At 34.7% G+C, this 26696-nt stretch overlaps 1 pseudogene; it reads right to left on the reverse strand.

The window, feature by feature from the left end:
- Positions 1–2390: 2390 nt before the first annotated feature.
- On the reverse strand, positions 2391–15810 carry LOC125681654 (transforming growth factor-beta-induced protein ig-h3-like; annotated as a pseudogene).
- Between the last annotated feature and the right edge of the window lie 10886 nt (positions 15811–26696).

Consider the following 26696-nt stretch of genomic DNA (forward strand, 5'->3'; position numbering starts at 1 on the left):
AATTCATAATAGAGATGAAGTTCGGTCGCCAATTGAAAGACTAAAGTTCGCTGTATTTAGGACCTTTTAGAATAAGTGATTTGAGGTCCTCGTTTTCAACTATATCAACATCACCAGTAATGACATGTCCAGCCCGTAGGACACGTAGGTTGATTAAGTATAAGATTGTCTATATTTAGGCACTGCAAAGTTTGTTTATAATCAAAAAGTGTCGATGCAATAGTAAAAGTATATTTATAGGAAATACTGGAATTAGACTTGAACTTGAAATAAGTCGGAATACGCGACTGAACCGTTTTATGACGGAGAATGTTCTTTATCTTGACGGCATCTATTCGTTTGTTTGTAAATGTAAGCTTAAGGAACTGGCGGCATGATTTGAAAGGGATATCATGCATGACCCGTGGTGATTTAAAGAGCCTGTGATTGGCAACATCCAGAATCATAGAGTTTAGTCTATATTCAGGTGTTGAAAAATCCAAGTATAGACTAATTGTGGCGTCTTGAAATAACGTATGTAAAACTCTCAATGGAACAGAGTAAAGATTTGTGCGAATATGATGTAGACCCAAATGTCTGTTGATTTAAAGTAAAAGTGAATCAAACGTGACATCATTTTTAGTTGGTCTTTTTTTATGAACGATCTACATGGCTGTGTTTCTGTCTTTGAATATTGGGAAAAGTCCCATCACATTCACTTTATTTCCTTGTGAAGTATTTAAATTTCCCACATAATATGCATTATCATTGCATCCATATGGAAATGCAGTACCTAGAGTCCTGATCCATTCATCTTCTCGTTGTCTACGAACAGGGATGCTTAATGTTGGACTATTTGTGTGATGGTAATTCCCCCCCCCCAAATCCTGACCGAGATGGGCAAGACGGTGTGGTCCGGTGAATTGAAATGTTTGTAAAAAAAAAAGTTAGTTACCACCATTATTTATTTGACAGATGTGCCCCAATATTCTTTTATTAAGTGAACCCTTAGTTTCTCCCACATAAGTTAAGCCACATAGGTTTCGTTCAACAGCGTAGACAGCATTAGAAGATTTGCAGGTTAAATTATCAAAACGTTTGGTATAGAAACTACGTTCGGCGAGATTACTAGTAAATGAATTTCTAGTGATCAGTATATCACAAGTTTTACAATATTTTACGGAATATTTTGAGATCGAACACATGAAATCTGAAAAGGAATAATCAAAATATCTCGTATTAAAGTAACATGACGATCTTTAATTTGGGTGTACGAATTTTGATTTTTGTACCAAAGCCGATTATTATTTGACTGTACATACGACAAAGAATATGAAAAAGTTGTTCTCTCGCATTTTTATTGAGATTCTTTACCATTCAAGGAAAATATGGATATTTTCATTTTACGAGTGTTTTTTCAACTTCATTGACTTAGTAATTTTCTTTAAGAGTGCGTTTGTATTGATCCGTTCTTTCACAGAGACTACTGCATTAGTTTAGAAGAAGGTATAGGGGAATCATCAGTGCATTTGTCTGTCCATCTGTATGTGCATGATTTTGTTAATAAAGATGTGTTGTTTCTCACTCATGTACGCTGAATAGTATTTATCCATGTAATATTACTCATGAATAACAGTATATTAAGCGTATCTTAAATATTCTATTTACTACAGAAAAGATATTGACTATTCTCAAAGATCTTCATATCAAAAGCACAAATTGACTTCTTTCCACCATCCAATGTGCACTGCGGGGACATTATTCCCGCTAGAACAGTTTTAATTGTTTATAGACCTAATTAGAGACATTGCACGTGTCTGGCCTGATCTAGATAGCCTCTCCCTTTCGACCCACCATAAGACTGTAAGTCAAGAAAATCAAAGGAGTTTTTCGTCGTACAACAGATGCATCTTTTCCGATGAGCGTTAGTATTTGTAAATTATTACAAGGTATGCAAGAAATACTATTGTCATGATGTCATCTGTCAAACTATCTTTAACCCCATACGGGTTTCCGGAAAATCGTGCACCAACGATAGGCACCATGCCAAAAGAAGCAGAAATCTGAGTAAAGTTAGATATGCAGCTTCATTCATACTGTAGATGATGTCGAAGAGTGAAATTCTGTTTTTCGGGTATTTTGAAAATAAGAACATTCCATCACCTTTGCTACATATATTTCTCTCTCTGTACTGAAGTGCTATCACTGAAGCGTACCAAATTATCCCCATCAATATCACTTCATAAAACCAGAAAACTAAAGAATTGCATGTTGTTAAATTTCAATTTTTAATATCAAAACACGTATTAATAAGAACAAATATACATAACATATCACTATCGATGATTTTCGTATTTGAGTAAATCATCGTAACAAAAACTGTAACAAAAGTAAAGTTTGTTCTAATATTATCACTTTCCCAGAATAGAGGAGAGTAGATGTCTGGCAGGAATAAGCACGTGGTCTATGATGTGCACCACTCCATTGATGGCGCTAATATCAGCCTTGATAACATGGCCATTTCTATTTACGGTAACAGCATTCCCTGAAAAATAATTTTCATAGTGTTTGTGTGTTGTTTTTATATGTACCTTATATTCCCCAGTTTTTCATTCATAAATACCTTATCAGGTTTAGGGGATTTGCCAAAACATTTGACTTGTCGGTGTTCACTGACATGACAGTGCGCCCACACCTACTAGGAATATGTTTCAGGGTTTCTTTAGGTAATATACGAACACACTGTCACTTTTACTTTTAATGACGGGTGTTTAAAGGGAAAGTAATTACCTATATCAAAGATCTTAGGAATAACACGGCACCAGGATCGCAAATAGAAACCCGATACCTGGTAACGAAGCGAGTGAGGTAACTACTAGGCTACCGCTACCAGTTATTTCATAGTTAAGAAAGATTATGACATAGAAAAGAGTTGATAATGCTCTTTAAAGAAAAAATGAAATATCTGTACCACTGACTGCCAGCCTGATGACATCATGGTGACTATCCAACGTCCTTACGTATTCTCTGTTATAAAGACCAGCGGAGTATTCAGTGTGGGGAACAACATGGTACTCCAAGATTTCTGAAACAAAATTGGGAAATATACTTATCCCCGCTCTCTCAATTACAGTGTAAATGGTTTCCATGAACTAAGACTAACCTTTAAGAAGTTGAGGGTTTCTTCTCAAGTTGTTCAAGACATGGGATCCAAGTTTTTGGAAAGCTGCATTGGTTGGCGCAAAAACTGTGAGACCATCACCTTGATACAAAAGTTAAAATATATAATGTTTCAGAACAATGCATATTGAATGTTGTCATGCTTTTGTGAATATGTGCTACTTGCACAGTTTCGGGAATTCTCCGTTCAGATACATGTATGGATATACAATTCTAAGGAACAGAATGTTTAGTATTTCTAATTCTTTGATGAATATAATTATGTCACTTGCAGAGTCGTAAAAATACCTGTACATATGTTGCCGTACCTTGTAAAGCTCCGGCCAGTCCGGCTGACTGGACCTTGGACAGGAGAGTGCTGAGGTCACTGTTGCCTGCCACCAGATCCACGATACTTCCTTGTGGAGGCATCATCACGGTGTCGATCACGTGTACCATACCGTTGGAGGCGGTCAAATCAAAGTGAGTGATTTTGGATCCTTCGACAGTCACGACCTATCGACGGAAAGATCCAAATATATTTTAAGACAGAAGTAACCCGTTAAACCACAATAACAAGACAATATTACAATGGTATATCCACCATAAGTGTGAAAATCAAGACAGCTTACATTATTGTGAGGATAGATATTGAATCTAATCTTGGTTCCAGCTAGTGTCTCCAACTGAAGCTCGTTAGAAGCATCGGCCTTGTGGATAGACCCTTTAACCACGTGGTATTTCAGAATGTTGGCCAAAGCTGTCGTATCCTTCTGAAGACTATCAAGTGTGGACTGGGGAAGTTTGGAAAAAGCGGCGTTTGTTGGAGCAAAAATGGTGAATTCTCCTAGGATAGTAAACAATAATTTCAGGCAATTCACAAAGTATATCTACCCACTCCTCCAAATGATACACACTAAATTTGCTGTCAAAGGATACAGTTGTTTACGATTAAAAGATAAACATGTTCCAAAGTTATAACGACAAATGGATACGGATGGGAGACACTTATAGGAATAAGTCACTAAATAATTGTTAGGTTTTAAAACGATATTTGGAACGTTTCTCTCCGTTTTTGAATTAACATGTAAAGTGATATTATTGTAAATAATGTTTCTGCATTTATATGTAACAATGCACCGATACATAATATTTGCTAGCTTGGTGACGTAACAATGCACTAGTACATATGTGATGTTTGATTATCTCTTGACGTTATAAAGTATTGCATGACGTTTTCAGTATAGTTCTTATCGTTTGACGTTTCACCTGTTTTAAGTGAATCTTAAGAAATGGTATGAAGGATACTACCCCCCAAGCATTTTATACGTTGTCGTTTGACTATGCTGCGGCCTTTTGTTTGTTGCCGCCTTATTGTAGCCAGGTGTTGGATCTTCGATCCACCTACTTGTTGTTCAGGTTGTTTTATGTACTATGTGTTGGTATGTAACGTGACTGTTTAGAGATAGAAAGAGTGTATGATAGAGAGTGTGTGAGTTGTGTTCACATACCTACTAAAACATTTTTACCTCTCAGCACCATACTTACCCACACCGTAACATATGAAGTAATATTGTATAGGGTTATGCAGACTGGCAAGATGTATCTATTATTATATTAATAGTTAAGAGTTTAATGCTATACATTTAATACAAGAAATGTTTCTAAGCATGAAGTTAATTTGGTGATATCTAGAGTTAGTGAATTGCATGTAAAGTATGAATGTTAGTATTTTGTACGAATGTTGTGGGTTTTTTTTCATACAATATAATATTTGAAAACACAATAATATTGTTCCTGATCTATCGATGGGTTACATTATCTTTCATCACAGTGATAATGATTATCACACTACAGCTTTACATGTAACTTTGGGAGATCCTAAACCAAGTAAATCTACAATTTGATAAGAAATTCGAATCTCCCCAATTTTTAATATTGCTTGTAGGAGTTATGAGATTGATCACTGATCGTTACCTTCGCCTTTCATTGATATCTTCTTGCCATTAATACATGACAGTTTTACAACTACCATAATTATTTGTTTGTTGTAACGAAAAGTAACCAGCTGCGGAAAACATGTTTTAACTTCTAGATTTATCGTATAGAAGACATAAAATTTATTTACTATGCCTGATTGACACTATACGTGACAATTACCTCCTAAAATTGCATCGGCCAGACCTGCTTGTTGTACCAATGAAATGAGTGTCGTTTCCCCATCGGCTTGAAGAACTTCCACCAAGTTGCCACCGAAGGCACTCTGAATCAACACGGTGAGAACAAGGGCGGCAATCATGGTTAATCAATGCTTCAGTTCAGCTGATTTGATAACGAAGCTAAAGGTTTCTACCTTTTATAATGAAAAATAGTATCTCAATTTACATAACATTGTCCCAAACTCGTGTTTGAATCTGATACACGTTGTAAAATACTGAAACATGTCCGAACACATGTCCCTGGGGAACCTCTTTTGTTGATTTACAGATAAGGAACGTGAATTGACCATGTTACGTGTACCAACATTGGCCACGTGAAGTCAGGAATTCCCATATCGCACGTGTTCCAATATTAGGTAAACCATGCGAGATTTACAATAAAAAGGATACATTGAAGTACTCCAGAGAATACTGATGTTTATGGAAAGTATCAAACTAATTTAAAATTGAAAACTAAAACGTTTCCTTTAACTTATTTACTGAAAAGGTTTAGTTTTAATTTAAGAACAATTAAAACCAAAATTCCAACCTACGTTCTATAGATAGGTAGCCTTTTACTATTTACCAACTGAGATAAGAGTTTATGCTTCAAAAAAGATTCAAAATAACGTGGGAAATATTGCTGATATTTATTTCTGTGTTTTGTCGACCATTATGCGACAGTCTTTGACAGGCAACCCAAGGGAATATGTCCTACTAAAAAAAATGCTACATACTTTAAAACAGACATGGAATTAAGATGGAAAGTGCACTTTAATCTCTCACAAATAATGATCCCCCTACTCCTTGTCATTACACAGACTTGGTTGATATATGCATGCACGTGTGTAAACAATAATATTTCTACTTATTTATTACAATTTTGATATTAATAAAAATTAACAAAACTGTATTTACAATGTATGGACCTTAAAAGAAATCAACCAAACTTTACATGACTGAAAAGTTGTTAGTTCGAGCCCAACTTCTTTTTAGGAGTATGATGTAAATACAATTCATTTAGTTAGAATCATGTCTTCAAACACAGTTCATCTCAGAAATACTGATACTTTTAACTCACCCTTGAAAGACGGTAATTATAGGTTGTTTTTTTTTCATTCTCTATCCAGATTGCTTTCATATATGATAACATTGTAATAATGTTATGACATCATGGCGTTAATACAGATGAATAATAATTATTATGGTATATTCAAAGCGCTATGGAGGAAACATCAGTTGAAATTGAAATCCTATAATAAGTGTCAACTGTGACTTTTCCTCTGTGAAGAAATTAAATTTGGAAACAGAACCGATCTGATACTGAATAATAATAATCCTTTGCAAGCATTCTCTCACATTTAATCATGACATGACCCATGGAATCAGATAAGGGTAACAATATGGGTTCAAACTTAAATATTGTTAAAAATCTTTCCGGAAAAACAACAGGCGTAAAGGTTATAAAATAGATATACTTCAAATTCCTATATAAATAATCGACTTTCCATATATATCATTATCACCTGCATCTAGAGTGTATATATCTTAAGCGATTTCATGCGCAAGAGATTGATCGCCGTTCTTGACACACTGATTTTGACTACGGATAACTCCGTTTACCTGATCAAGACATCGGACTCACGGTTGGTGTGAGCGGTCGACAGGGAACGGTTATTCCTCCTATACACCTTATCCCAACTCTGGTATATCCAAGGTGTCGTGTTCGCCCTACTCTCTATTTTGTACTGCTTATATGAGTTATGAGATTGATCACTGTTCGTTATCTTCGCCTTTCATATTCAAACATATTCGTGAAGTGTAGTTTCATATCTCTTTATGTCATAAGTCCTGGTTATGACAGAGTTGCACATGCATTAGGCTCAACGTTTAACATTAGGTACATACTTTGAATTAAAATCTTTTCATTGATTTACATGATTTTTATATTGATATGCAAACAACCTCTACCAAAAAGCTTACCCTGAAATTTATTCGCTTTAACCTTTATATTAAAAGTTTTCTACGAAAACTTAAAAGATAAATGATTTAACTTCATCGATAGTACTTGGTTCCGGTAAAGAAATAAACAGATGGTTAACATTTTGATGTATTGAATGTTGAGTCCGATCGGGGTGATATTTCCTCGTGTTATGAAAAATTTGAAGAGCGATATTTTTGTAATTTGTTTTGAATATTTGAACTGACAGCGCTCGAAATGATGGTCAAGAGTCATTAAATTAGCGATTTGGGGTAGTGTTTTGTAAAGAGCATTGATGTATCATTTGGGCTAGTTCATTTAAATACTTAAAGACCCATCTCATGACCGTAAGGTCAGTGAAAATGTAGGCGGAGTCTTATCTAAACAGATGTTATTTACCTGGAGTGTCCAGGGTCTACCAAGGTGTTAATTGCTATATCCCATGGCACTCAAAGAAATACACAGACAGAGAACATGGTAGAAATCTACCTGTTCATGCTTTTTTATAGTTTGGATATACACAGGACTTGTCTCAGGGACCCCTGCAGAGTTTCTGTGTACATAGTGTTGGAATAATGATTGTATTCCTAAAGGGTAGCTGACACACATTCTACACCCACCCACCCACCCACCCACCTCTCTCTCTCTCTCTCTCTCTCTCTCTCTCTCTCTCTCTCTCTCTTACTTTCAGTCATTGACTCAATGAATAATTTCTGTTATAAATATAGAGGTATCATAAATTGATGACATAAATTATTTCAATAAGTTACTGGCTGTTATTGTTATCAAAACACCTCTCTGGGGTAGCTCCAGACCACGGTGTCTGCAGGTGTCACTCCACCTGAGATATATTGTTAATTGTGTGATTGACAGGCAGCTTACAATTTGGGGGTGTTAACTTAAAATTGGGTCTTTAATGAAATTCCTCTACGATCGGGTCAGTAAATATTAGACACATGTGCGTCCTGGGGTTTTGTTGTTGTTGGTTTTATTGGTTTTTTGATAAGATGCAAAACGATTTCTTGATTTTACTTTTATTAAGCTGTGCTACGAAGTGGTACAATGTAAATCAGTTACTGAATATTTTTAAGATCGGGTCCGTGTTTGCCCAATTATCTATTTTGTATTGCTTATAGGAGTTATGAGATTGATCGCTGTTCGTTATCTTTGCCTTTCATCGAGTTATCTTACTCGGATTATTGCAAAGAACGAATTTGATATTGTGTATGAAAGATACCCGAGTTTTCTAACCTTCTAGTTTCAACGCGGACCATCGTGACCAGGGTGGAATGATCCAGTAATGCAGGACTTTTGATAAGTCTTGGTGACCGGTCCATCTTTTTTATTAAAAAAAAACTAAAATGTGTTGCCTGTATGAGCATGTATACGATGGATGGCTAAAACGTCTGAATGTAGTTAACGTACTAGAATACAGCCTATTAACATTGACTGATTGCTTGTTTTACGTCTCGTCACGAACTGTCACTCATATTGATACGTCACCAGCTGTAGATGTTATTCAAAATATCAAACCAAATATGCTTTTAATATTTTTAATATACAAATGTACATATATATCCGTGCGATCCGAGTTTGAATAGGTCCTCTCTACTCCTTGCTACTAATCGTAAGAGGTTACTAAGTGCGGAGGGTTTCTTTGGGGTGAGAATGCAGAGAGACCGAGGCACCGTGTCTCAGCACGTGTAGAACAATAAAGTCCCCTTCTTGTTTAAAGGTCGTCAGCGTCGTACATCGGCCTAAACTTTGCAGTCCTTCACCGACAATAGCATTTCATTGAAATTATGTTATATACTTATGAGCTGCAAAATCATTAAATTTTCATCTGCAGAAAAATCGCGATACTGTTTAGTCCAAATTGTATGGAAGGTGAGGGTGAAGATAAGGAACAGTAATCAATCTCATAACTCCTATAAGCAATAAAAAATAACGCGTTGGACAAACACGAAACCCTGAACACACCAGAATAGGTATCAGATGCCTAGGAGGAGTTAGCATCCCTCTGGACCGTTCACACCTGCCGTGAGCCCTATATCTTTATCAAGTAAACAGAGGTATCGGCAGTCAAAATCAGTGTACCTAGAACAGCTTAACAATCGGTATGAAACACGTCAGACACCATTTGACACAATGAAAGGTTGTATTGTTATAACGACCACAGAGTTTACGGAATCCTGACTTTAAACGAGACTGCTGATACCCCTACACCATCAACTTGTTTGTTAGAAGCTTTCCTCAATTTAAACACTGACCATACACAGAACAAGCTTTTGCGTATCGAAGCAGTTGAGGGATATAAAAACCATATGGAACTTCCAATATTCATGTAGCAATATTCCATTATCACCTGCATATGGTGTTTATATCCCCGGTCGACAGGGGATGCTTACTTCTCCTAGGCACCTGATCCCATCTCTGGTATACCCAGGGGTGTGTGTTTGCCAAACTCTCTATTTTGTATAGCTTATGGGAGTTATGAGATTGATCACTGTTCGTTATCTTCACTTTTCATGAAGGTAATAATGGAATATTATTACATAAATATTGGAAATTGAGGATGCAGAAGCTGAAATCATTCCGTTTGTCATAAAGTTGAGTTGTTAGTTTGCCCTTGGTATCTACTTTCAATAAAATATCAAAGTATGAAGCAGAATTGCACGACTCTGTGGTGTATTATATTTCAGGCTCAAAGGAATATACATGTATCAAATTGACATATGAACGAAAATTATTAATGTTAATAGATGAAACGTCGTTGGTATACCTAAGTGTCAAATTGAAAGTCACAGCAAGAGAGTTTTTTCTTATATAGAAATTTTTAGATAAGTTCGGCTCCATATAAATATAAAAACAGGTCAGCTAACAAAGAAGCAAAATTCATGCTCATCGGAATTCCAACAGGCTGTTGGAAGACCTGATCACCAAACACTACGAATATATTGTCAATGAGGAACTTCAGCATCTTGTTTATTTCAATTTCAGAGTACTTGTACGTGGAATATGACAAAGTAATTTTTGGATGACTCATCACTAGATATGAATGCTTCCATTTTCCATTTTTATCCAAGAAGCAACGGTCTATGATATCAAAAGGTCTAGACTCTAATTTATCGCGAGGAATGGTCGTGTAAAATGTTTTTAAAAAAATCATACGTTTTGATGCTGTTGACTTGAGAAAAGTGTTTTTTCGATTTCAAATTTACTAACGTTCTTTAGAATATTTTAGATTCCACATTTGATTTACACCACTTCTGGCAGATGTAGTTGCAAAATATGTTTGGAGTTTTACCTTCACAGCTGTTAGTATATTCGTGAGCAGCAATGATAGGGTTTGGTAGTTTTTAAGGAAAGTCCGTGCTTTTATGTATCCGGTTTTAAATTTTAAACACCGACTAGAAAGTTCCAGTTATAACTTCTTTGTCTGATGTTTGTAGTTTACAAGAACTGTACGAGTCAAATTTAGCATTCAAATGTGAATCTTCAGATATATTTACCATGAATGATTATAGTGCCAAGTCCTCAGTAGCTCCAATGGTACAAAGCAATTTAATATCTGCATTGATCACTGAAAGGCTCATAACTTGCAATCTAAGCCTGAACAAGTTAAAAATCACACATAGGCGTGACCCTCACAGTGGAATTCAAACTGTTTTTAATGAGTTTGTGTTTGGTTCAAAGAAACCCAGAATTATAAATCCTCAGAAAATCATCAGCAAGGTTGTTGAATACTTGAACTCTACTTCACAAGTACTTTCAAGAAACAAAATTATTTGTACATGAGCTGTAGTTGTTAGAATCTATATATATGTTACACTATATTTATTTTTTTGTATGAGATAGCATGTATGTATTTTTATGTATGATATGATTGACAGCGAAAAAACAAAAAGAATAACACACACACCAAAAAAATTGTGAGAAAAAGGAAGAGGTGGGTGCCCCCCCCCTCCCCCCACTAATTGTATTCTAATTGTCTGGTAGGACAAAATTTTCAGTATGTTTTACATATCTATAAATATATTGTTATATTCTGTTAATCTTGATTTTAAGACTGTATTTGTTGTTACAATTTACTATTTTCAAAGTGTGCAAATAATAATTGTAAAACTTATATTTAAAAATGGGGGTTTACGTATTCAAGAGACCATTTTACAAAATATCTCTGGTCAACTATGGTAAAATATGTTGTTGTTGTTTTTGTTTTTTTGTTAACCTTAGATATAATTCTAAAAAGTTTTAAAGAAAAACTGGCATGTAAACAATTTAGATTTTGAGAAGTTTTCAAAATTGCCATATTCTGTGATTTTTTCTGAAGAATGCAAGGTGAAGATAACGAACAGTGATCAATCTCATAACTCCTACAAGCAATACAAAATAGATAGTTGGGCAAACACGGACCCCTGGACACACCAGATGTGGGATCAGGTGCCTAGGAGGAGTAAGCATCCCCTGTTGACCGGTCACACCCGCCGTGAGCCCCATATCCTGATCAGGTAAACGGAGTTATCCGCAGTCAAATCAGTGTGCCAAGAACGGCTTAACAATCGGTATGAATGTTTTCAATTGAATATCTTTAAATATTCTCCCACTAAATGAATAACTATTGATTTTTATATATAATATATATATTATATATATTATAGCTTTATATGATGTGCTTTGGTGCATATTTTAAATAAAACATGAGATCATGCATCATTGTGTTAAAATTTGGCTTTTACATTTGGGGGTATAAGTGCTCTGTAGCACATAGTATAAAAATAAACCCGCAAAGGTTTGTCTAATATGGGTTTTTTAGTTAGTTTATGAGTTGTTAAACTTATTTAAATGAAAAAAGTTTTTGATTGACAGAAATTTCTAATAGTAATTACCTATCTTAAAGGGTTTTTATGAAGTGTAGGTGTTCATTTTGTGTCTGTATATATGTTTTAAAGCAGGATCACAATGAAAACTAGCTATACGCTACTTTGTGTTATCCTGGATAAATAAGAGCCATTATTGATATTATTAAGAATTCAGTATAGGTACAGTAGCTCATATTCATCGGACCCATTAACTGGAATATTAAATGTGTGAAAGTTGAAGATAACGAACAGTGATCAATCTCATAACTCCTTTTTGACGATATTTTGACAGCGGATAACTCCGTTTACCTTAGCAGGATATAGGACTCACGGCGGGTGTGACCGGTTGATAGGGAATGCTTACTCCTCCTAGGAACCTGATCCCACGTCTGGTGTGTCAGGGATTCCGTGTTTGCCAAACTATCTATTTTGTATTGCTTGTAGGAATTATGAGATTGATCAAAGTTCGTTATCTTCACCTTTCCTATAAGTAATACAAAATAGATAGTTGGGCAAACATGGACCACTGTACACACCAGAGGTGGGATCAGGTGCCACTTCTCGACCAGGCACACACTAATACTGAAGCATTTCACCTTTGAAAGGGCAGTTCGAGTATAAGTACGATTACCAAAAGTGGAATTAATGCCAAGTTCGTTTCAAATACAGTTGTAATAATGAGCTTTACAAAAAAGACAATGTTGTTACAAGTTTTCAATATTCAGCCTCATCCATACTGTGGATGATGTCGAAGAGTGTGAAATTCTGTTTTCGGGTAATGTAAAAAAGGAAAAAAGAATGTTTATGGACTTTGCCACATATATTCACCTCTGTACTGAAGTTCTATCAGCATACCAAATTATCTACATTGATATTACTTCATAAACTAGAAAAGTAAACATTGTTAAATTTGAATTTTTAATATCAACACACGTATTAATATGAACAGATATACATAACATATCACTGGCGATCATTATTGTACTTGAGTAAAACATCGTAACAAAAAACTGTAACAAAAGTAAAGTTTGTTCTAATGTTATCACTTTCCCAAAATAGAGGAGTGTAGATATCTGGCAGGAATGAGCACGTGGTCTATGATGTGTACCACTCCATTGGTGGCGCTAATGTCAGCCTTGACAACATGGCCATTTCTATTTACGGTAACAGCATTCCCTGAAAAATAAATTTCAGTGTTTGTCTATTGTTCGGGTTTTTTTTTTTTCGTCACATTAACAACTTTTTCAGTCATAGAAACCTTACTACGTTTATGTGATTTGAGAAAAACATTTGACTTCTTGCTGTTCAAAGCCGAAGCAGTGCGTTCACACCTACTAGGAGTATATTTCAGTGGTTTTATAGGTCATATACGAACAATGTCACTTTTACTTTAAATAATGGGTCCTTCAAAATGAACAGTAATTATCTATATCAAACGTGTTAGGAATAACACGGCGTCAGGATCGAAAATCGAACTCGACACCTCGTAAGGAAGCGAGTGCATTGACCACTAGGCTACCGCTACGAGTTAATCAATAGTTAATATAGAATACGAGATAGAAAAGAATTGATAATGATCTTTAAAGAAAAAAGATGAAATATCTGTACCACTGATTGCCAGCCTGATGACATCATGGTGACTATCCAACGTCCTTACGTATTCTCTGTTATAAAGACCAGCGGAGTATTCAGTGTGGGGAACAACATGGTACTCCAAGATTTCTGAAACAAATTTGGGAAATATACTTATCCCCGCTCTCTCAATTACAGTGTAAATGGTTTCCATAAACTAAGACTAACCTTTAAGAAGTTGAGGGTTTCTTCTCAAGTTATTCAAGACATGGGATCCAAGTTTTTGGAAAGCTGCATTGGTTGGCGCAAAAACTGTGAGACCATCACCTGGAAACAAAATTCAAAATCTATAATGTTTCAGAACAATACATAGAGAAGTTCGTCATACTTTTCTGGGTATATGCCACTTGCACAGTTTCGGACATTCTTCGTTCAGATATGGGTATACAATTCTAAACAACATTACATATAGAATTTTGTCATTCTTGATTAATATGTGTCACTTGCAGTTTCGAAAAATATTTGTACAGATGTTGGTGTACATGTACCTTGTAGAGCTCCAGCCAGTCCGGCTGCCTGGACCTTGGAGAGAAGGGTGCTGAGGTCACTGTTGCCTGCCACCAGATCCACGATACTTCCTTCTGGAGGCATCATCACGGTGTCGATCACGTGTACCATACCGTTGGAGGCGGTCAAATCAAAGTGAGTGATTTTGGATCCTTCAACAGTCACGGCCTATCAACGGAAAGATTCAAATATATTTTAGACAGACGTAACCCGTTAACCCATAATAACACGACAATCTTACATGATATATCCACCATAAGTGTGCAAATCTAGACATCTTACATTATTGTGAGGATAGATGTTGAATCTAATCTTGGTTCCAGCTAGTGTCTCCAACTGAAGCTCGTTAGAAGCATCGGCCTTGTGGATAGACCCTTTAACCACGTGGTATTTCAGAATGTTGGCCAAAGCTGTCGTATCCTTCTGAAGACTATCAAGTGTGGACTGGGGAAGTTTGGAAAAAGCGGCGTTTGTTGGAGCAAAAATGGTGAATTCTCCTAGGATAGTAAACAATAATTTCAGGCAATTCATAAAGTATATCAACCTACTCCTTAAAATGATACACACTAAATTTGCTGTCAAATGATGGATTTGTTTACGATTAAAAGATAAACATGTTCCAAAGCTATAACGACCAATGGATACGGACGGCGGACACGTATAGGGGTAGGTCACTTGAGTGACTGAGGTGTCCTCCCAATAATCGATATAAAGAATTTTAAGTTTTTAAAACGATATTTAGAACTTTTGTCTTCGTTTCTGAATTAACATATAGAGTGATATTATTGTAAATAATATATTTTATGCATTTATATGTAACAATGCACTGGTACATAATTTTTGTTAGCTTGGTGATGAAACAATCCACTAGTACATTTGTGACGTTTGATTAGCTGTTGAAGTAATAAGTTATTGTATGACGTATTCAGTAAAGTTATTATCATTAGATGTTTTAAACGAAGCATCAGAAAAGATACCCACCGCCACCGATACAACTATCCTGCTGTATATATTTTACACGTTGTCATTTCGTTATGTTGTGGCCTATTGTTTGTTGCCACCTTATTTTTCATCATAGTAATCATAATTATCACACTATATCTTTACATGTAAATTTTGGAGATCCTAAACCAAGCCTATCTACAATTTCATAAGCAAGTAGGATATCCCTAATTCTTTATATTGATATCTTCTTGTCATTAATACATGACAGTTTTACAACTACAATAATTATTTGTTCGTTGTGATGAAAGGTAACAAGCTGCGGGAAACATGTTTTAACTTCTAGATTTATCGTATAGAAGACAAACAATTCATTTACTATGCCTGATTGAAACTGTACGTGACGATTACCTCCTAAAATTGCGTCGGCCAGACCTGCTTGTTGTACCAATGAAATGAGTGTCGTTTCCCCATCGGCTTGAAGAACTTCCACCAAGTTGCCACCGAAGGCACTCTGAATCAACACGATTAGTACAAGGGCGGCAATCATGGTTAATCAATGCTTCAGTTCAGCTGATTTGATAACGAAGCTAAATGTTTCCACCTTTTATAATGAAAAATAGTATCTCAATTTACATAACATTGTCCCAAACTCGTGTTTGAATCTGATACACGTGGTAAAATACTGAAACATGTCCGAACACATGTCCCTGGGGAACCTCTTTTGTTGATTTACAGATAAGGAACGTGAATTGACCATGTTACGTGTACCAACATTGACCACGTGAAGTCAGGAATTCCCATATCGCACATGTTCTAATATTAGGTAAATCATGCGATATTTACAATAAAAAGGATACATTGAAGTACTCCAGAGAATACCGATGTTTATGGAAAGTATAAAACTAATTTAAAATTGAAAACTAAAACGTTTCCTTTAACTTATTTACTGAAAAGGTTTAGTTTTAATTTAAGAGCAAAACACATTCCACTTTAACTTGATCAATTCCATTTGATCAAAACCCTTGTATGGTTGTTAAAAAGCTAATTTTAACAACTGTTTGTTAAGAAAACTCAAAATATTACAAGGAACACAGCATCTTTGTCCAGAAAGGTCTTAACAATTGATTGTTAAGAAAAGAACTCCATTTGCACAACCTAGTATTTCTTTAACAACTGTTTGTTAAGAGACATGTCTGTCTTAACAAATATTTGTTAAGGGACATATCCTAACAACTGTTTGTTAAGGAACATGTCTTAACAACTGTTTGTTAAGGGACAAGTCTTAACAACTGTTTGTTAAGGGACATGTCTTAACAACTGTTTGTTAAGGGACAAGTCTTAACAACTGTTTGTTAAGGGACATGTTTTAACAACTGTTTGTTAAAGGAAATGTTTTAACAACTGTTTGTTAAGGGACATGTTTTAACAACTGTTTGTTAAGGGACATGTTTTAACAACTGTTTGTTAAGGGACATGTCTGTCTTAACAAATATTTCTTAAGGAACATATCCTAACAACTGTTTGTTAAGGGACATGTTTTAACAACTGTTTGTTAAGGGACAAGTCTTAACAACTGTTTGTTAAGGGACATATCTTAACAACTGTTTGTTAACGGACATTTCTTAACAACTGTTTGTTAAGAAAAGAACTCCAAGAATATATTTAAAGAACATGGTGTTTTTGTACAGAAAAGTCTTAACAACTGATAGTTAGGAAAATTTCAGAATTAGAAACTCTAAGATTGTCTTTGTAAAGCACATGACATCTGTGTATGCACTGCACTGTCTTAACAGTTGTTTGTTAAGGGGCATCCTAAACACTATTGTATTCACAACTGTTTGGTAAGAAAATCAATTTGATAAAGGAACTGTATCTCCTCTCAATGATCATGATATAAAGAATTTCTATGAACATACACACACACACACACACACACACACACACATATATATATATATGATAATTTTGAAAAAAAAAGATTAAAAACAAAAATGCAAAATTTGGAGAGGTGATATCTGCTAATTGGAGCGGTGAGTATAACAGCGATCTGTGGTCAATAGAGTGGCAAAATGCGAAAGCCATTGTTTACACTAGCTGATGAAAATGGGATCTACAATTAAGTGATAGACAATGCCTTCTTGCAGTAAAAGAACCAATTTAGCAATACTGCTAACACAAACTTTCTGTCAATTTAATGAACAGGATATATAATAAAATACATAATGGTAGAAGGCCAATCTCTAAAGCTTACAAAAGTATGAAACAATTAATTACATAGAATATTGAAAGAAGGATGAGGTAGACAGGGAATCCACACATTTCAGAGAAATTATCGCCACAAAAAAATTATTAAAAAAGGGGGGAGGATGTAAGTAGTATCCATGCTTCAGGTGCCTGCATGTGGATGAATGCTCTGGATTTCTTTCATAATATAATTTCAATTCCTTAGACTAATAATTTTGTCACATGCATCGTCCAATTCGGATTTCATGAAAATATAGTTACAATTTACATTACCAATTTATTTAAGATTTTCAAATATGAAAGGAAAATTAAAATAATAATATAAATGTGATGTGTTTATAAGTTATAAAGGAACGTGATATCTTCTATCCCCTCAAGAATTTTACTTTTTATCAATGGGGGGGGAGAGAGAGAGAGAGAGAGAGAGAGAGAGAAGAATCACATTATCAAAGTTATCAGTTTGACAACAGGCTGATAATTGAATGCATATCAATGTATCAAATCCATCATGAATATGCTTACAGGTTGCATATTATATATACATGTATATATACATGTGTGTACGTATCCATCTTGAAGAATCTTAGAGCATATAGAGGTCTTTATAAGGTTACTAATTCTTGCAATAATGCAATTATAAAACAGTTTTGAAAACACAGTTGTATTTGGTTTCATGGTATAAATAGTACATAATTTACATGTACCTCAGAACTGATCATTCCACACACATACATATTGTAGGTGTGACACAGTTAAGTACAGCTTTTACAGATTCCGACACTGGTTTAATTCTAATAGATCAAAACAAGAACTATTACTTTTGTCAATGTGTTTTTACTATATCTGATGCTTTTTTTTTTATCAAATAAAGATTTAATATAATTATGTATTTTTACAATTAATATGAATGATCTGTGATTACAGTACAAAACAATCATGATACATGCATGTACTTACATAGTTACAACTTTTTAGGAACTAAGAAATCACATATTAGCCTGTTTACACAGCAACAGCTAAGATGTTCAGATTACAATATTTGACCTGAAATCTCAGGCACATTGACACAGCCACCAGCTAGCCCACTGTGATTAATTTATGTTATCAATTTGTGTTGAGCTGATAGGCACAACAACTGCAGGATGATGCTATATTTATAGATTCAGAAAGGTGGCTTGATCATTCTAATCTTCACTAGCATATTAGATTTTGAGTTCCCAAGGGTACAATTGTATATGTAAAAATGATGTGATTGAATGTCTGAGAAAATGATTACTTACTCTAATTCTAAAGTGGTAAGGACAGCAGTACATGGAAGTCTAGCAATGGATAGAGGGGGAGATAAGGCCATCTTAAGTGTGTGTGATTAAGGGCCCCCGGGAGAGGAATGTACATTCTTAAACAATATACATGTATACCAATAATCATTACAGCATTACATTATATCAGATGGACTACTACTGTCACACTTCACAATGTTACACTGACACATTTAACAGTCAGTGTTACAAATATATTAGTGAAGACAAAATCTATAAATTAGCACAATGAAATATACAATAGATATAACTAAAACACTTTACACATCTAAGGACGGTGCTAAGGGTGAAAATCGGCCTCAAATTTACATATTTTTAAAATTCAGTCAATGAACTTGACATTACTATATTGTTACTCTTGGCCATTTAGTTGTTCTAAATAGAGGCATATTTCCGGGAAGTCTTGTATCAATGATGTCACATTCACCTGGTATTATGATGTTGTTTCCACAAAAATCATAAAAATCTCATTATTTTCTTAATTTATCGATCAAATTAATACCTCCACATGCATGCACCAAAGTAATATTTCTTTCAAATGTGCATTATCACAATATCTCTCAGTAGTCAAAGTATCGTATTACAGGAGCACACCTCTGGACCATGAAAATAAACAAGGTTTAGTATGATTGTGTATCAGACCTATGAATTCTAAACATATGTTGTAAAAAAAAGTTGTGATTTAGATACGATTTTATGTTATCATGCCTTATAATGTAAACACTTGGACATGCTTATATTGATTGATTGATTGTCTCTTGTTTAACGTCCCTCTCGAGAATTTTTCACTCATATGGAGACGTCATGAAGACTGGTGAAGGGCTTCAAATCGCGACCAGGATTCGAACCCTGACCTTTCACTTGCGGGGCAAACGCTCTACCTCTAGACCACCGCGGCAGTTCAGGCATGCTTATAAATGCATGCGGTACAAGAATTAAATTGATTTATGACTAAAATATATTGTTGGATCCGCGCATCCGTTTGTAACATATGGCCCTGTGTAATGTACATGTCAGGTAATGCATGCAGCTGGATTACAAATTAAGATTTTCAACAACAACAAAAAAGGAAAAAATAAAAAAGAAAAACCAAATAAGCAATTGGTGATGACGTGATGGATATCTATGTCTGCAACAGTACTCTGTCAGTCGGTGATTTGAGGTTTCACTAACTTTTTTTTAATGATAAAATAATACATTTATTATGACACAATTACCTATTATAGTAAGATCTCATCTATTAAAAAGTCTTACAAAACTGCATGCATTCAGACAATAAGTTGATAATCTGTAGGCATGTTCATGACACTGGCAAATTCAGTAAACTAGCTCAGCATGAGCTTAAGATATGACACTATATAAATGCGCTATAGTATTATAATGACAATGTAAAAATAAGGATTTTTTTGGTGGGTGGGGGGGGGGGGGTCAGGTCATCAAAAGCCATCTTTTAAAAAAATACATTCATTCTGAAAATATTTTGGGGCTATTAAATGGTAGAAATGAAAATATTGATCTTTATCTATATGTGTATTGATGAGTGGATTTCAACAGTGAAAAACAAAAAATTCCCTCGTTTTTAAAAACCCTCAGCCCGTACACCGCAAAAACCGAGGCCCTGTGTCACAGCAGGTGTGGCACAATAAAAGATCCCTCCCTGCTCAAAGGCTGTAAGTGTCAAGCATAGGCCTAAATTTTGCAGGCCTTCACCGGTAATGGTGATGTCTCCATATGAGTGAAAAATTCTCAAGAGGGATGTTAAACAATATACAATCAATCACTCTGGGAGAAAATTAGGACTAGCCACCCCCCCCCCCTCCCCCCCCCCCCCCCCAAGAGCTAAGACTGCCGAAAAATAAATGGAAAGAAATGAAATATTTCTATCCGTCACCGGCAAAACATAGCTAGCTCAACGCAGATTGAAAAGATATATCGTTGCACGGGCGGTAACATTTTTCAGCGCTGTGAATTCCCTTGAAAACATAGGATTGAAATTCCAATTTCTAAGTTGATTTTCAATTTACTTAGTTTTACACTTATTGCATTAATAAATTATAATGTGAAACATTTGGTATCAGGCTGTGACATACTTTCTTTGCATAATATGAATAAAGGGTCTTAAATTGGCTTAAAACTGTGACAGGAGGCAGATAGACAAACCAAGAGTTCTGTGTATAAAATATTTCCCTGAGAAAGTTCAACAACCTCTCAATATTCAAAATGTCAAAAATAAATAAAATCAAAATTGTCGAAAATCAAATCCCTGCACTGTGCATATATTTTAAGTTATATACAAATGCCATAGCTTCTAAACTGTGAGAGAATTATAAGGACAAACCATGTCCTTTATTTAATACATTTCCTCAAAATGGAAGTTCAACAACCTGTAATTTTCTTAAAAATTGAAGAAAATCAGAATCCTTGCCACATGCACATCTTCCATACCCATACAAATACTCTTAAAAATAAGAAGGTCCTCACTTGAAAACTGGGGAAGAAAAAATAAAAGACAAATCATGTACTCGATCTCTATGCAATATTTCCTCAAAACTGACCGAGTTCATTAACCTGTAAATTTCTTAAAACTTAAAGAAAATCAAAATCCTTGCCACATGCACACCTTCAATACCCATGTAAACACTTTGTAAAATAAGAGGTTCTCACTTGAAAACTGTGGGAGGAATTCGCCGAAGAAATCATGTACTCTCTTTGCAATATTTTCTCAAAACTGATTAAGTTCAACAACCTGTATTTTTCTCAAAAATCAAAGAAAATCAAAATCCTTGCCACATGCACATCTTCAATATCCATACAAATATCTTGTAAAAGAAGATGGTTCTCACTTGAAAATTGTGGGAGGAGTTTGTCGGACAAATTACGTACCTTCTATATAACAATAATTTTCAAATAAAGGCGCACAACTCCTGCAAGAGAGGTTGAAATGGATCAAAATTGAAATGATCTAGAATGACCCACAAAGAAGCTACATAGCAAGTTTCAGCATGGCATGTGACAGAGAAATGAAATTAGAAAGTTATACAGAAAACCCCAAACGGATGGACTTACATACAATGCTGTACTATAATACGTCCCTTCTAAAGATGGACGTATAAAAATGTTCCAAAAAGCACATTTTGTTGGCCTCACTACAGGGGGCACCATTGGAAGGGACAATGCCTGTTAACAGCTAGTCTGGCAATATGTTATTGTACCAGACCATTGGTCTTGTACTCCCAGTTACCACGACAGCTTACAGGTGTAAAACTTGCAAACTTGTAATACATGTGAACAATGAAATGAGATGAAACTCTTCCATTGTTCAAAATCATTTTAGTAATTTGGATAAAGATTTTTTTAAAATTTTTGTTTTTAATTACAACACCAGGATTTTCTAAGGTGCCTGAATATGGGACTTTCGAGATACGGATCCATTCGACTTTTATCGCGCGTTGAATGTCGTTTGTAGGGCATGTCACTTCCGGATTACAATAACAACAAAGTAAACAAACATGGAATTCTTCAATTGCTATTAAATTCCTGCATTTTTAAAAATGCTATCTTTGAAAGAAAGGAATTACTACAACCATTTTATAGGAAAATGCATTTGATTGAAATATGCGAGTTGGCGAGAGAAATAAATCTAGGGAATATCTTGAGGATATCGGTAATACCTCATGCTTTGCATCCAATGATACGCGTCTAAATGCACCTTTTCCCTTCCATCTAATTTACACCCAGGTACTAGGCACTAATAGTGACTCGGATCGTCATCGTGGGACTGCTCATAGCTCTTTACGGGCCGTGTGCTAGGTAAACACCATTTGTATCGATGTCAACTTTGCCCTACAATTGGTTATTATCACGTTACCGTGGTGTGTAAACGTAAAATATAATCGGTCGTTCAGGCACATCCCGAAAGTTCCGTATTGGGGAATTTCATTTTGCATTTCAGTAATTTTGTGAATCAAATTATATTTATTTTAGACTAATTAACATTTCTTTATGAATAGCATTACAGTGATATCAACATTTTTGATATTGCTAAACTTTATGTGATGGCTTTTTCTAATTAGAAGGAGTTCTGAGATTTATTTTCTGTTAATTTGATGTGTTCACAGTCACACGTTACTTCACAGGATGCACAAATGCATCAATTCATGTTTTATCATATATTTTAGTTTAGTGAAAACCTACTGTTAAGGGCTTTCTAAACACTTACAGTAGCACTAAGGCCAATTCAACTTAATTAGTAGATTATCATCCAGGGTCACCAAAAAGTATGGGGCGGGACTGGAGGATTTTATTTGTTTTATTTTTTGAGAAAAATATTAAAGACAAATGATTTTTTTTCAACAGAAGTGCATCGTTTAATGCCAGATGGATATCAATCTATGCTATTTTCACAGACAAATTCCAGGTTAAGCTTTAATTTCAAACAGAAATATACCAAACTTCTTTAAGATTTATGCCTGTAAGAACGCGAGAAATTAAGAAAACCATATGGATATATTTTCTTCACGTAGCTTTTCACGTTGCTATACCGGAAATGTAAACAAGACGTGTAAATACCCGAGTCGGACATGAACATTTTCCGGAAATCGCAAGTTTCGCAAAATAAAAAAAATTCGGGCGGGCCAATTTTTGAGAGGCGGGCGGGGATGATAATCTATCAATTAAGTTGAATTGGCCTAATCAGAATTTTTTTTCGACAACCAGAATGATGTCCTGAAAGTTTAATTTCTCTTACCTACCAAAAGTTTTAAATGTTTTTCTTACAATAGACATGTATGTTACTGTAACACAGTATAACACTGTATGGTGAAACAAACCATTATTAAATATAAGACACTGAATTCTTGCAGGAAAATAATCAATCTATCTCTGTAGTGTATCACAATATGTATACCTGTAACTCATGGCTTGGTGTAAAATGTGGAGGATGGAGGCTCCAAAATGGAGTGTCAAAGAGTGCAAGGGGTGGAGCCTGTTGAGTCAGATGATGCAAGAGGTGGAGCATCATGTTGAAATTTTAGCACTTGCTTATCAGATCTGTCATCCCAATTTCCCGATATTCCGTGAGAATTCGTTAGAATGTCACATTATCCAAACAATTAAAAAGTAATTCCTTTGAAGTTCACTGAATGAATCTCTATTTTATCCCCATACTCAATTTTTGTGTAGACCATAAGAAAAATTAAAAATAACAACTCTATAGATTCAGTAAATAACCTTATCAATACATCAGAGCATTTGTTATCATTTTTCTCCAAAAAAATGAAAAGAGAAAGAAAAGATCAAGAAACATCAACATGAGATTCAGCAAAAAAAAAAATAATAACCTTTAGATATCAAAAACAAAAGGGAACGTACAATGTGTGCTTGTTAGACAACAGATGTTAACATCTAAACTTGATAAGATTTATGTCCCACTGCTGCTATCCCACAGTAACCCATGAAGTCTTGACAGATTTAATTAGGTATCAAATAGCTGAAAAGCAAACAATTAACTGCTAAGGGAGAGATCATCTAAACTTATTTTTGAGGTGAACCATGTTCTGACCCCTCTGCTCTTGATATATCTAAAGGACATTATTTATTTTTTCCTGAATCTCTTTCTGTTTTTTTTTGTTTTTGTTTTTGTTTTGGTTTTCAAATACCCTATGTATTGTGCGATTACAGGCTTTACAATGTAAATATATTTGCAGATGAAGTTAGTCAATGTTATGCATCACATAATTATTTGCAATGATTTTTTGGGGACAGCAGATCCAGCAATTAATTCTGACAGGCACTTTATTGCAGATGGAGAGTAGGTTTTAGGGTCTTAAACTGAAAGACAGATAAAATAGGCAAATGTGCTGAAATTGACATAAGAGGCTCCACCCCTTGCACTCTTTGACACTCCATTTTGGAGCCTCCATCCTCCGCTTTTTACACCAAGCCGTAACTCATTAACTGAAATTGATATTTTATTCAGCATTAGCTCTTTGACGCTCCCAAAACTCTATTAACCTTTCAAGACTTCTATAATTGAGTCACTCCTATTTCCTGTTTCCCAGGTTTAGCAGATAAAAGTTTATTGGGACACTTGTGCTCTGACTTTGTAACAATGTAGTCATGCTGTAATGCATGCCACCTGTGTTGTCTCTGAAGTTAGGGATATTTGCAATTCTGGTAACACACTTTACGTCATGAACTTGATGATTTGGAGCTCACTTCATTAGAGGATCCCATGAGCCAAATAAAGTCAGTCACACAGAAATGAGCTGATAGATGGACATGCAGACTAACGCCTTATAACCATGCTATTATACCCCACCATGGGATTTATAGTAATCTCAGCTATTGAAAACTGCAAACTTTATTCAGCAAAAAGAAGAAAATGTGAAAATCCTTCATACATTAATTGAAGTTTATATATCCTGGAAAAAGTACAAAGTAAATGTTTATACTGAAAACCCAGTTAGTACACTATTTCCCCCTCCCCCTTACATCTTTAAAAGAAATTCTAACATCAGCTGACCAATAGTATTATACACTGCTTATAAAAAATTGTCAGACATAAATTATTTCTTTAATTAATAATTAAGATATCTAAATCTAAATTAATGTTCATCTTAGCGCTTCTACCATAATTACCAATCCATTTGTTTAATTTACTCTATAGTACTGTAGTACATGTTTTGTATGATCAGCAAAATATGCAATTTCATTAATTTTTATGATTCATAAATAAATAATTTATTTATATATATATATATATATATATATATATATATATATAATGTATTAACATGTTCATATTGCATTATTATTTGTGTTAAATAGCTGTGTTTTGCAGCTTTTCAAGCCCTGGTCATTTTGCCTATCAGTTTTTGATAGACTCAGATAACATACACATGTGGTATAAATTAAGCACATGGGACCAGCTAGTGGCTGCATTATGCCTGGGGTTTGGGGTCAAGTGTTGATTTCAAAACAATTAACTGTTCCTTTGTAAACAGGTGATTATAGGATTTTGTCCTTGCATAGGCTTACCTAAAAAGAATTGTCACAAGGTTACCACTATGTAAGTATCATGGTTTGATTTTTCTGTAATCACAATTCATTCAGATAATTTCAAAGTTATAGCTGTCATTGTTTAATCAATATATTAAATTGTAATCATCTACTTCATTCATATTCTATAGTACTCTAAATTCGTAAAGAAAAGAAATAGTTACAATATTTTGTTTCACCTAGCTTGTAGGGGTAAAGGTGTCAGAGTTAGAAAAAATAGATCTTCAAAAGAAATTTATAAGGACACATATCTTGCAGTATTTTGTACATAGAAATATATAAGATGTTTGAATGTTGTGGTGTCAATTAGTTCTGGGAAAACATGCACGAACTGTCATGCAATGTAAAGCACAGCTGGTAACATGATTGCAGGAACTATAACTTGAAACCTCCATGCTCTAATGTTGATTAATTAATACCTCGGTGAAGAAAAGAGATTTATAATTAGTCCGATACTGGGGATATGTGCATGTAGGCTGGTCTAACTTGCAGATCATTGTACCTTATTAGAATTAATGACATTTGTAGAATTAAATTTTTCAATTTGAAAATATTGTTGTACATATCCTCCACTTTTCATCCATATCACCCATTTCTCTGGTGACACGTAGCATACCTCCTTTAGTCCCAATCAATTTATAAGCATCAGATTAAACTGTTTTGTTTTCACTGTTAACTTGGTAGAGGGAACAATAATTAGAACTACAGTTTAGAATATCATATATAGAATACGTTAAGTTTTACATTTTAAAAGATAAATTTAACACTCATGAAACTTACTTTATATAAACCTGAATCGATGAAAGGAGTC

Source organism: Ostrea edulis, chromosome 2 (genome assembly GCF_947568905.1).
Source record: "Ostrea edulis chromosome 2, xbOstEdul1.1, whole genome shotgun sequence".
In the NCBI taxonomy this organism is placed as follows: domain Eukaryota; kingdom Metazoa; phylum Mollusca; class Bivalvia; order Ostreida; family Ostreidae; genus Ostrea; species Ostrea edulis.